Consider the following 12,422-nt stretch of genomic DNA (forward strand, 5'->3'; position numbering starts at 1 on the left):
CCCTGGTCACTCGCCATCTGCATGGACTGCAGCATTGTATGTGGTCCACTTTTTATATTATAGCACTGAATGCTGCAGCAAGCAGCAAGCAGAAGACAGAGGGTATAGCAGCACCATGTAATGAGGGGTAAGGAAACCACCTAATAAGGACAAATTGAAGCTGGCCTAGAAGCCCACCTAGGTAACTCTAGCTAAAGAACAACAAAGTGCTTTGCGGTGCACAGTCCAGTATTTTTGTATGAATAAAAATGCTACTGGTGAAAACTGGTACTACAGGTGTGACTGTATTGCCATGTAGACTGTTATCCTTCCCAATAAAATCAGAGTCCAGTAGCACCTTTAAGACCAACAAAGATTTATTCAAGGCATGAGCTTTCGAGTGCAAGCACCCTTCGTCAGACTATGATCTTCTTACATGACAGGGAATAATTCTTTGTTGTCTCACTTTGCCTGTATGAAAATTAACTACATAAACAAGGTGGATTCAGGTGAAAGCACATGAGAGCTTGCACCTTGAATAAAACTTTGTTGGTCTTAAATATGCCACTGAACTAAAATTTTGTTGAGCAAAGAGAGTTGTGGGGAGAGCAAAGGGAAGGTGAATGTAAGCTACTTTCAGACTCCTGGTAGAGAAAAGCAGCATATAAGAACCAACTCTTCTTCTATTTTATTAATTGTTGGTTACAGGAGGAACTGTAGGGGGTGCTAAAATCCCAGCAAAGAGAATTACATGCATTTCATTGTTACTTGCGGCTGGTTTGGACAGCATATATATACTTTACCAAACTCCTTGGCAGTAACGTAACTTTAGATCCTTCCTGTATTTACGAAATGCAGCATGCCTTCTATTTCCTGGTTCATGTTTCTTGCTTGATGCACTGTATGACAGAAACAGGAAAGCAAATGTGAATTCACAGGATCTATCCTTGGGCATGTGGTTGTAAGGTCACACATTGCAAGGAAAGAGAAGTACTTGCTAAAATTACTTTTTCTACACACCTGCTGTTGGGGTCTCTCTTATGCACACACAATAATATTCATTAAGCTGGAATTGTCACCATATTATTCACACACAGAGTTACATACCCCATATAAGATCAATTGATATAATCCAGGCAAGAATCCCCCATGGAGAGTCACATACAGACCTCAGGCTCTGAATGGCACCCTCAAAGTTAACTTCTTTAGATGACTCAGACAAGAGAGATCAGCTCTATGTTGTGTGTATCCAATCCAACACATTATCCTTAGCTAATCTGATCTGGGGGAAAGCCTCCCTTCACCACCAAAATGTAGATTCTTTCCATGGATCTTTGCAGAAAATCATGCTGAGAACATAGTGCTAGCCTACCTCTAATGGTGACAGTTCCTGACTCCAATGCTCTAGAGCAATGTCTTATAAGTGTTTGGTAATTACCACTTCCTTTTTATAAATGGCACCAGAAAAGAGAAAAAAAACATTTGTTTAAAAAATTTTCAACATTTGTTTGATAATAAAAATATAACTTTCACTTTGCTAAATGGTTTGGGGTGTGTGTGTGTTATTTGCCTGTATACCCCCAGGAAGGCAGGAGTCCTTCCTCCCCCTGTGCCATGGTTGTCCTGATTGGAAATGAACCATTGCAGCATTATTAAAGGGATATCCCTGATGGGAACTTATTGCAACAGAACAGTGGCATGTCCCTGGGACATACTTGGGAATGGCTCTTATGAGGGAGTATTCCCATTGAAATCAATAGAATTTACTTATTAGTACACATGTTCAGAATTGTATTGTGAAAGTATCAGTGTGATAACTGCTTCCTTCGTGCCTTGTTTCTAATAGTGACTATTAGAATAACACCAGCCTTGTACTGATACAGTGGTGCAACAAAATTTGTAAATTTGAGGAAAGCCAGCCAAAGAACAGGAAATATCCACTGTTGGATTGTACCATGGAAAGCAAATGCTGAAAAATGTCATTGGTGTAGTAGTGGTTATTGTGGCGGCTGAGAGTGGCGGCTTCTTCTAATCTTGTGAGCCGGGTTTGATTCCCTCCTACTCCACATGCAGCTACTTTGAGACTCCTGGTAGAGAAAAGCAGCAATTCTTCTTCTTCTTCTTCTAGTAAATGATATCAACTCAAGTAGCACTGTTTATTCTGAGACTATGGGGACACAGTCTGAAATCTCCATTGGCTTCTCTTTCAAAGGAGCTGGGAACCTTGGCATGAAATATGAGGATATTCAAAATAAATCCGTATCATTACTAACAATAACAACAATGATGGCGTGGACCTATTTTCTATGGGGAAAAACAGCTGGCTTGCTGGAGCCATTTAAAAAAATAGCATCAACATTTCAACAAACCTAGTTATTCCTTTCTGTTAAAGGTCCTTCAGGGTCGAAATAGTTTTGTCCCCCTTTGTATGTGGGCAAAGGTGGCTGTGTTTTTTCAGAGAGGTTATTTTGACACTGAACACCCCTTCTCAAAAACAACAAATAACCAACAGTTAAAATAACAGTAATCACAAAACAACTTCCCCTTCTTCACAAAAGCAAACACAAATGTGTCCCTTTTCTAATTAACCCCTAGAGAAAAAAGAAAGCTACTAGCACGAATCACTATGCTATCAAACCAGGCTGTAATGTGGGTAACAGTCCAAACCATGGACCGTGCACTTCATACAAGTTCCAAACAGGACCTCCAAAGTAATACAAAGCCTTGCTTTAATAAATAGAAGCACATCAGGAGCAGTGGGAGAGAAATTACTATTGAAAGGACCTTGATTAGCCAAGGAGTGCTCTCCTGATCCCTCCCTGGGTACCACAATTAGGGCAGAGAATTGCACTTTTACTCCATTCAGGATTTCTAAGATGCACAAATACAACAAGTAGAATGGAAGACAAGAGCACAGTTTACAAACCTCTCCAAAACCAGGGAGCCATAGGATCAGTCCTAAGGAGGGTCCAGAGCTCAGGTTCCATGGCATAGAAACCCAGGCAGGGTACAGGGTCTGTGTTTTTAAAAGCAAGCACGGGTTAATGCTCTATTCACTATACAAGTCCATACACAAAATTACTTCCTCACTGAGCTTTGTCCAGCATGTTCCTTTTAACTGCCTTCTTTTGCCGACTCATCCCCCAAACCCAGGTGTTTCTTCTTCCTGATGGATTCCTCATTTTGGCTGCTTTCTATCAGCCTGTCAATCTTGAGCCTCTAAAGACTCTTCTCTAGGAACTAACATTGATTGCTGCTCTGCAACTCAGTGAGTGTTCCATCTTCTCTCTAAAGCTGTCAAGCTCTCCTTCCTTCTTCTACCCTCCATTGATCCAGGAGGCCCTGTTGTGGACTGAGGCTCTGAATTCTATGTCTTTTTTCCCAGCTCCTGCCAGAGTAGGCAGTCTGGCCTTGGCTGGGAAGCATTCTTGTGTCTGTTTCTCAGTCCAGCTGCTTGGGTGGCTATTTTACTGGTGCAGGGCCTGACTCCTCTGATTCCTCCTTTGAGGAGGTGCCAGATGGCTGGCCTATGACACTGGAATCAGACTGGCCAGGAGATGTGCCTTCTCTCCGTTTCTCTGTGCAGCGCAGCATGAAGGGCGGAGCATAGGCACCTTTATAAGGCGACACTTTGGAGTGCTCAGCCTCTTCTCCATGTTCTTTGCCACCTGAACTGCTTCCCTCCCTCCCCCCCCCCCCCCATTTTGTTACAGTTATGTATTTGGTTTACAGGTTATATTCTTAGACACAGCTGCAGTTTAGTGGCACAGAAAGGGGCTTCTGAAGGGGCTTTAGTTTGTTCATTGGATCCCTGTGGTTGAGAGGTCTCTTGAGAGACTGGCATTGAAGGGAGCACGGCTGTCCTAGCTGGGGCAGACCAAGGGCTCTGAGCCAGACAGCAAGTGAGGCTGAATGAGGTGGGCCCCTGTAGGTCCTCATGTTTGCTGCCATCTCGTGGTGTGGTCTCCAGAGTGATGGGATCTGCCTTCCCGTCTGGGAAGAGGTGAGTCCCAAAGAACGTCTGTAGCCAAGGTAAGCAGCAGCTGGATGGCTGCACTGGGGGGACATGCCCATTTCCATGCCTGGCCAACCCTCAGTTGTGGTGAGGGGAGTTCAATAAAGCTGTGGCCTTATTCTACCAAATAAAAACTTGTGTCGTGTCTTATTGGCCGGTGGCCATTCTGCTAATCATGCTAATCATATGCAGAGAACTGAGAACAAGTCTCATGACTCAATTCCAGAGGTTTCCAATAATTAACAGATCAATATTATCAGACTTTGGAAACTATTGGAAATCTTTTGCTGTGTCAGATGTTGCTAGCTTGATCTGATAATGAAAAATGGACATTTTATTAGGTTATTAATATCCATCTGCACACTTCTACTTCAGAGCAGCTACAGATCAGAGCAGACGAGTCTTCATGGCTAAAGCATATACCGATGAAACATGTAGTGGGTGAATGTGATATGGGGGAACAACCTGCATAATGAATGCTCAGAAACCAAAATGGATACTAGTTTTGACAGTGCTTCATCAGTACCACTCCTGCTTCTTGTGGATGATGAAATTCTCCAACTTCCAAAACACATTTCATCTATAGACCAGATATTAAGCCTGCTGTAGGCAAAATCAGCGGGCGCTAGCGAGGTGGGTGAATGGATGAGCAAAAGAAAGAAAGAAAGAAAGAAAGAAAGAAAGAAAGAAAGAAAGAAAGAGGCAGAGAGAGAGAAATTGAGGGAGGGAGGGAGGGAGGGAGGGAGGGAGGGAGGAAGGAAGGAAGGAAGGAAGGAAGGAAGGAAGGAAGGAAAGAAGGAAATGCTGGGAGGAAGGCAGGCAGGAAGGCAGACAGGTAGGTGCCATGTAAAGGGATGGGGCAGGAGTGGAAGGGAGGGGGGAGGGACAAGTAGCTATTGGGGGTAAGAGTGGGGGGTTGAGAAGGGTGGGTGGCTGGGTGGGAAAGTGGCGACAGTGGTGTTTGGGGATGGGGGTTTGGGTGATCGTGTGGGGGAGGGGAAAAGTGGTGGCGGTGACGTTTGGGGATGGGGGCTTGAGCGATTGGACAGGGAAGAGGGAGAGCAGCGGCAGCGTTTGGGGATGGGGGGCTTGGGTGATCATGCAGGGGAGGGGGAAAGCGGCGGCGGTGGCGTTTGGGGAGGGGGGCTTGGGAGGTGCGGGCCAGGGGGGGAAGGAGTTTGGGGGGCAGAGGCGAAGGGTCTGGTGGGCACGGTGAGCCCCCCCATCCTGCGTGGGCCACATGGCAGGATAGGTCAAGGGTCTGCCTACCTGCATTGTCGGCGGCCAGCCGCGAAATGGCGGCTGGCAGCCGAAGGCAGGCCAGGCTGGGGGGTGGGCGGCTTGGGAGGTGGGCTGACAAGCTTCGTGCCAGCCGATTGGGCCCTCTGCATGTCATGCGTTAAGATAGTTGCAGTTAGCAAAACAGAGAATAGGTAATCTTATTTCATAGGTGCTGCGCATGCTCAAGGCACTTGTGTACATAAGACAATCTCCATTGATCCATCCAACTGTTCTTTGTATGGTTATTTCTTCTTTTCTGCAGCTATGAGGCATTTAGTTACATCAATTTTATTCTCTCTCATTTCTAACAACTCTCCTTTGACTAAGGCTGCATTCTATAAACTCCTACTCAAATTTAGGCCTCAGGTAAAAGGAAAAGAGGTAAATGGATCAACAAATCATTAATGTGAGTGCTTCGTCAATACCCCTGCTGTTGCATGGCATAGCATCCCCAAATGGAAGCACTCCAAGATCCTCTGGTCTCCTTATGCCGGGGGTGCAGAAAGAATATACCCCAAGTTATTTTGGCCTTGTATGGGAAAAATTGTGTGATATTATATATTAGTTTTCTGATCAAAGAATGAATTGTGGAAAGTCCTCTCGATAGATGGCATCCTGTTTTCTTGAATATTCCCAGAATAGGCCCAATACCAGTGCAGACGCTAATTCTGTACCAAATTGGACCAATAGCAGATTTTCTCCATAGGCTCCTAGGTTAATTAGGGTGTAAAAGAGCATTCTCACACCTACATTTTTCAGTTCTTTCCCCTCCAAAATCACCTTCAGATTAACTATTATGTGTTATATTGAAATCACTTCTATTCCAATTAGCATGTATTCAACCACTCTCAACAAATTTTGAAACTTTCCTCCAACTTTAAGAGCCTTTTTCCAACTCAAGTTATTCTTCTTGCAGAAGGGCTACTAATGTTTTGGGAAGACTCCTTCAGCTGAAAGAAAGAGTGGTAGAATTATGTGCCAGTAGCTCTGATCCTGTTAAAGTAATTGTAGTTGGAACTAAGTTCCATTGAAACCAGTGGAACAAATCAGTATTGACTAAGTCACATTGTTTTCCATGAAACTTAGTCACAACTCATTTTAGATAGTTTGGGGCAATGGTTTCAATGCAAGTTACATCCATAAAATTCTCATACAAAACCACACAAGCACAAAAGTTACATTAAAAACACATGTTTCTGTTATTCGGCACCAATTACAAAGTTAAAGGGAGAAATTATTTTAGATCCAATTTACCTTAGGGTGTTGGTGTGGCCTATGAAGTATGCTGGCACTTCTGCAGCATTAGCAGCAGCACCCCCCACCACCCCCAATGCCTTTATTTATATCACAGACTATATTCAAGAAAATGCTTGTAAATCATAGCTATGTTTTCCATTCCACTGCTGGTAGCAGTCATGAAAAAGATTATAGACCTGCCAAAAACTGTAGCCCATTGCATTCTATTCAGTGTGGTCCTTAGAGACCACCCAGATTATTCTGGGCTATAATCCAAGTATTTATGACTGGTTAGAAATGTTCTTGACAGTAGATTCTCTTCATGGCAGCTTTCTTTACTTATGATTTAGCACTGATCTAGAGACATTCATGCGTATTAACTATTGTGGTGGGACAATGCTATCAAGGAGACCATCAATAGTTGTCTGGTCATGTTATCAATATGTCATGTGATGTCAAGGCTCATCCTCATCCCCTGCATCACCCTTTGACACCTTAGAGTTGTCTCTAGAAGGTTGTATATTCATGCTTATCAATGTATATTAGAATGAATAGAGAAGCCCTTCCTCTCTTACACATTGCCCTTAATAAACTATTCATCTCAACTGGACATGAAGCCTGATTCCTTCTCTTCTGCAGTCTAAACTACTGGAAACAGAAAGAAGATAAATGTAATCCCATCATGGATTTTTGTACCCTGTTGTTTACTACCCAAAGGAGTCTCAAAGCGGTTTACAAACACCTTTTCCCTTCATCTCCCCACAATAGTCAACCTGTGAGGGATGTGAGGCTATGAGAGGTCTGAGAGAACTGGGAATGGGCCGCAGTGACCCAGCAGGCCTCAGGTGTCTCTAAGCATTTTCCAATTGTCTTCCCTTCCTCTCCCCATAGCAGACTCCCCATGAGGGAGGTGGGGTGGAGAGCCTCACATGGAAGCTGGCAACCCTAAGAGGAAGACTCTCTGTGCACAGCAGTCTTGACCTTAGTAAGGTTTTTTTATACTGGTTTTTTATTTGCCAGGCCAAGGTTGAAAAAGTTATTGCAGTTCCCATGTGTCTCCAGCCATTTAAAGGTAAAGGTATCCCCTGTGCAAGCACCGAGTCATGTCTGACCCTTGGGGTGACGCCCTCTAGCGTTTTCATGGCAGACTCAATACGGGGTGGTTTGCCAGTACCTTCCCCAGTCATGACCGTTTACCCCCCAGCAAGCTGGGTACTCATTTTACCGACCTCGGAAGGATGGAAGGCTGAGTCAACCTTGAGCCGGCTGCTGGAATTGAACTCCCAGCCTTATGGGCAAAGCTTTCAGACGGCTGCCTTACCACTCTGCGCCACAAGAGACCCTTCCAGCCATTTACTTGTTCACTATTTACAGTTCCAGGCTGTAAATATTTCTTTAGATCTTTCTGCATTTTCCAGACTCACAGGACTGATGCTGGTCTGCCTGTCTGCACCCCAGAATACAAACTGTTGTTGGTAAGAGCTGGCCATAGCCCAGAGACCAGGAGGGACAGACCTGCACCACTCCTTCCCAACTGCAGACAAAAATGTATCCTTTGAAGGCTGGACTCTGAGGCATTGTACGATTTTGAAGTCCTACCTCCAAACCTCCGGGAATATTTCCAACCCAGGGGTAGCCAACCAGGTGTGGCCTGGAGAGCTCCTGGAATTACAGCTCACCTGCAGAGTATAAAGATCTGCTGCCCAGGCAGAAAGGGCTACTTTGGACAGGGTTGTGGTAGAGAAGAAACATTTAAGGCCTCCCACACAGGTTGTTGTTGAATTGAAAGACTTCAGGCCTACTGCACAGGGTACTCTGCAATAGCATCCAGTTTCATCTGCAGAATAATGCTGTGCAGCGGCCTCAAATCTGCAGAGAGTTGCAATGAAGAAATACACATGGCTTGGCTGTGTCTAACTCCCGGCCAGAGCAGTATTTTAAGTGAGAAGGGGAATTTATGTGGCCTCCCTTTCAGCCAACTGTTTGGCAAAAGGGAAAAGCTCCCCACCCTCAAAAGGAATGCCCACACCCATGTCCTCAGGCTCCCCTGCATTGCTCTTGGAAATACCTCCCTCCCCTCAGTCCGGGGCTGTCAGAGGCTCCTTTGCAGCAGGCCTGAAAGGAGGGGGGAGGGAGCGCACTCTCCAGCCTCCTGTTAGCCCTGTCAGGGTTCTGAGGCAAAGTTACAGTTGGACATGACAGTTAGGACAGCCTTGGGGTGAAAAGGGCTGGTTCAGCCTGTCCAAGCCTCTGTTCTCATCCTCCTTGGCAGCCCTACTGACCTCCTCTCTCTGTGGTGGTCAGGGGCAAACTGGCAGTGATGTCTCCAGATTGCCCCTGGCTGGGCAGGCCCTGTCAGAACTTTGGCCCTGTCAGAAATTTGGCTTTACTCCTCCCAACTGGCTGGAACTCTGGTCTGACCTGGTGAGGGCCCAATAGGAAGGTGCTTGTCAGTCCAGGGCCAAGGGGCCAATCTGAGAGTTTTGATCACACTCTGATCACACCCCAACTCCCCTTACTGTTGTATTAAGAGTGACAGATAAAGTTCTAAAGTGCATCTTCCAGACACTTTAAAAAACCCTCTCCCTGACTTCAATAAATTTGGGTTTAGAATATCCAAGCAAATTAACTGTAATACAAAATAAACAGTAACAGTTAAATTTTGTCCAATACCAACTCCACATTTCATGAACAGTTTTGTTTCTATATTATCCTGGGGGACAGTATGCTAAAGACTAATTTTATCAGTTTGACAGTGCAATCTGAAGCTGAACGATACCTTTCTAAACCCTCTAATCAATTGATTTAGAGGTATAACTGTTTGGGATTAGGCCAGCAATATTTCACTTTATGTCCCATCCTTTGTTTGCAGTAACTGTCTGCAGATCTTATGGTATAAAGATAATGTTCTTGAATAACTTTCTGAAAGTCAAGAGACACAGGATTCTTTTCTGTCTGGAGAGACAGAGGGTTGTGTTTCCATTTAGCTTGTTTGTGTTATGAATTGCAAGAGAGTTTAATATTACTTCTGCATTGAAAAAGAAAGAAAGTTGCAGAATAACCAAACACTTGAGTGTGTGAGTGCTTGTAACAGTGATCGTTAGGCCTAATTGGATAGTCTGACATAGCCAGAAAAGTAACATTAGCTTGAATTAGGGGGAGGAAAAAAATACACCCCTCCAATTTCATCACTTAAAAGGGGAAAATCCCTTCCAGCTATGGTTTATTTAAAGTAAGCACAGTCTAAAAGCAGTAGCAGTATCTTTCAAGAAGAAAGAAAGCATGGTTGTTCTAAAGCAGATTTACTGTTTGGAATAGCTTCTCTGTGAAGTCACTAACATTTAGAGCACAACAAATTGGTGTTTATGTAAGCTTCACCACAATGAATGACAGTCTTTATGAACCTTGAAAGCAAAACTTGGTTCATGCTGACAGTACTTGAAAGGGGAGAAATGTAAAGTTACTGGCACTGGCAGCTCAATAGGAGGCACAGAACACTGCATCTCAGTGCCAGGCTGAGCCCAAAGGCACACAAAATAGTAAACTTGGTATCTTTTCATTGGGTCAGATTAGTTAGTAATGAATACTTAAGATGGCTTGATGACTCAAAAGCACATGCAAGCATTATTCCAATAAAAGATAGTTACATATTTACATCCTTTATTTCCCTAATCCTTGGGAACCATCAGCTGCCTATACTAATGACTTTTAGAACCCAGGTGGCCTTGCTGCTCATCTTTTTTGAAATCTCTTAGATTCTCTCAGTCTTTACGTGTGTGTGGTCTTGTCATGTTGATATAATCAAATAAGAATTGCAATTTACTTAGATTTATTATTTCTTTCCCTGGATAATTTTTTGTTTAACAGCCTGAGTCATAATCATGCAACTATATGACACAGTATGAGACATAACCATGACTGAGAAGTTTTTGTGTAACCTGGAGATCTGCAACCCCCCCCTTCCCCAAATTTGCAGAAAAATCTCCCTTCTCTCCACTTGTGTTCACAGATGGGGCCAGGCTGAGATTTAGATATATGATTCTAGAATCAGGATCTCGCATAGAAATATAGTACTGTATCCAACAATGTCACCTCAAAACGTCATAATGCAATCAATATATAGTCCCCTAGTTCAGCATTCTTCATAGCTCTACACATGAGCCAAACCTAGGATAGACAGCAAGTGTGCAATACTCTACATTGAGGATATCTCATACAGACTCTCCAACAACTTTCTAACACCTCCCTTTCAACACTCACTGTGCTATCCTAGCAATTTAGAAGGACTGTATCTCGGTGTACGTTGGCAGATACCCACCAGCAGACGTGAAAATTAAAAGAAAACTGGTTCTACAAACAAAGGATGTATTAGTAAGCAGACAAGACAGAAGGGAACACTTGCTCTAAACAGCAGCTGCTCACCCATTCATTATAACATTTAGGACTTGCCGGGGTTATTTATCTCTTTCAGTGTCTGTCACGTGCAAAATACTCACCATGTTTTAACTATCTTTCTGCTCTGGAAAAAAATCAATCAGTCCTCATGCCTTTGATTACAGAAGTGAGAAATACAAGTACATCCCAACTCTCTGTTGAATGACCTGAAGAAAAATGCGGCTACGATAGCAATTATGAGTGCATTAGTAACTTCAGGTGCCGCTTATTTATTGATATGTTTGTACATTAGTGGCAGTTGGCAAGGCTGCAGATACCCAAGTGCCTTCGGATGACACATAATAAGTGCAGGCAAGCACACTCTCACACACAAACACGTCTATGGTAAATAATAGAACAAAAAGCTCCTAGCAGCTCTTCAAATCAAAACATATAAAAGGAAGCAGTTAAACCTCACTGAAAAAGGGCAAGAGGCAGGTCTTCCAAGGAAAGAGGAGAGAAATGTTGAAAAATGGTTAGGCTAAGTCCAACACTCTGAAAGAAAATAAAATGTAAAAGTTTTATGTGCCTTTTTATGCTGTTTTAACCTTTCCGAGATCTCTCTTCCTCACAGTCTCATAATCCTCTCTCTTTGCCCAACAGTTGTTCTCTTAACTGTTCTCCCTTCATACTTTCCCCCTGCAATTATAAGCCAACCCATACAAGATTTCTAGATGGTCCATCAATTCGGCTTTGTTATTTGCTTCCCACTTGCCATTGCCCTCTTCCCCCCTCCCTCCCAGATTGTCCCTTCTGTCTTGCTCAGAAGTCTATCATCCATCTATCTAATTATTGTTTATTAAATTTATAAACCTTCCCGTTGAAGAACAGAGTGGTTCCAGCAGATGAAAGCCAGCTGCCTGTTTCCAGCCCTCCAGGATCACTTGCACCTTTAGAGAGATAGAGACTTAGAGCAAAGCTGCAGGCTAAAAGGAGAAGTGTTTGCTTCATGGCTAGATGTCAGTTTTCTGCTGAGAGCAATGATAAGTAATTGCAGGATTATGTCTGAACAACTGGCATTTGACTATAAAACCTCTCAAAAGATGCTGTGGGGATGTGGATGCAACGTAAACTGTATGCTGATACTGCCTTGCCTGAAGGCCTTGGTCAAGTCCTCTTGACTGATTTCTGGATTCTTTATTTTCTTTCTTTTTCAATTTATATCCCACCTCTCCCAGCAAGCCAGCTCAGGGCAGCTCCCAACATTGTTTCATTAAAACATACACAATAAATACAACCACATATGCAACATTATATTAAACGTTAAAGTCATCATCCTAAAAACAATAATGCCAGCTGTATAGGCAATTTATTCAAGAGTATCTTGGTTTTCAGGGCCTCTATCCTTATGGAGGGAGCTCAGTCATCTTACAATTCATTGGCCACCACCAAATGCCTGGTAGAAGAGCTCCATCTTATAAGCCCTGCAAAACTTACCCAGTTTTTAGGGCCCTTAGCTCTTCTGAAAGCTCATTCC

The 12,422-nt window shown here is 43.6% G+C and overlaps 1 long non-coding RNA gene across 1 annotated transcript; it reads right to left on the minus strand.

The window, feature by feature from the left end:
* Positions 1 to 794: 794 nt before the first annotated feature.
* On the minus strand, positions 795 to 11,831 carry LOC143836845 (uncharacterized). Its single transcript, XR_013230778.1, has 3 exons — positions 11,759 to 11,831; positions 2,906 to 2,995; positions 795 to 878 (listed from the first exon to the last, which is right to left on the minus strand). It is a non-coding gene; the product is annotated as an uncharacterized LOC143836845 (long non-coding RNA).
* Positions 11,832 to 12,422: the final 591 nt, after the last annotated feature.

The sequence above is a fragment of the Paroedura picta genome, chromosome 4 (genome assembly GCF_049243985.1).
Source record: "Paroedura picta isolate Pp20150507F chromosome 4, Ppicta_v3.0, whole genome shotgun sequence".
In the NCBI taxonomy this organism is placed as follows: domain Eukaryota; kingdom Metazoa; phylum Chordata; class Lepidosauria; order Squamata; family Gekkonidae; genus Paroedura; species Paroedura picta.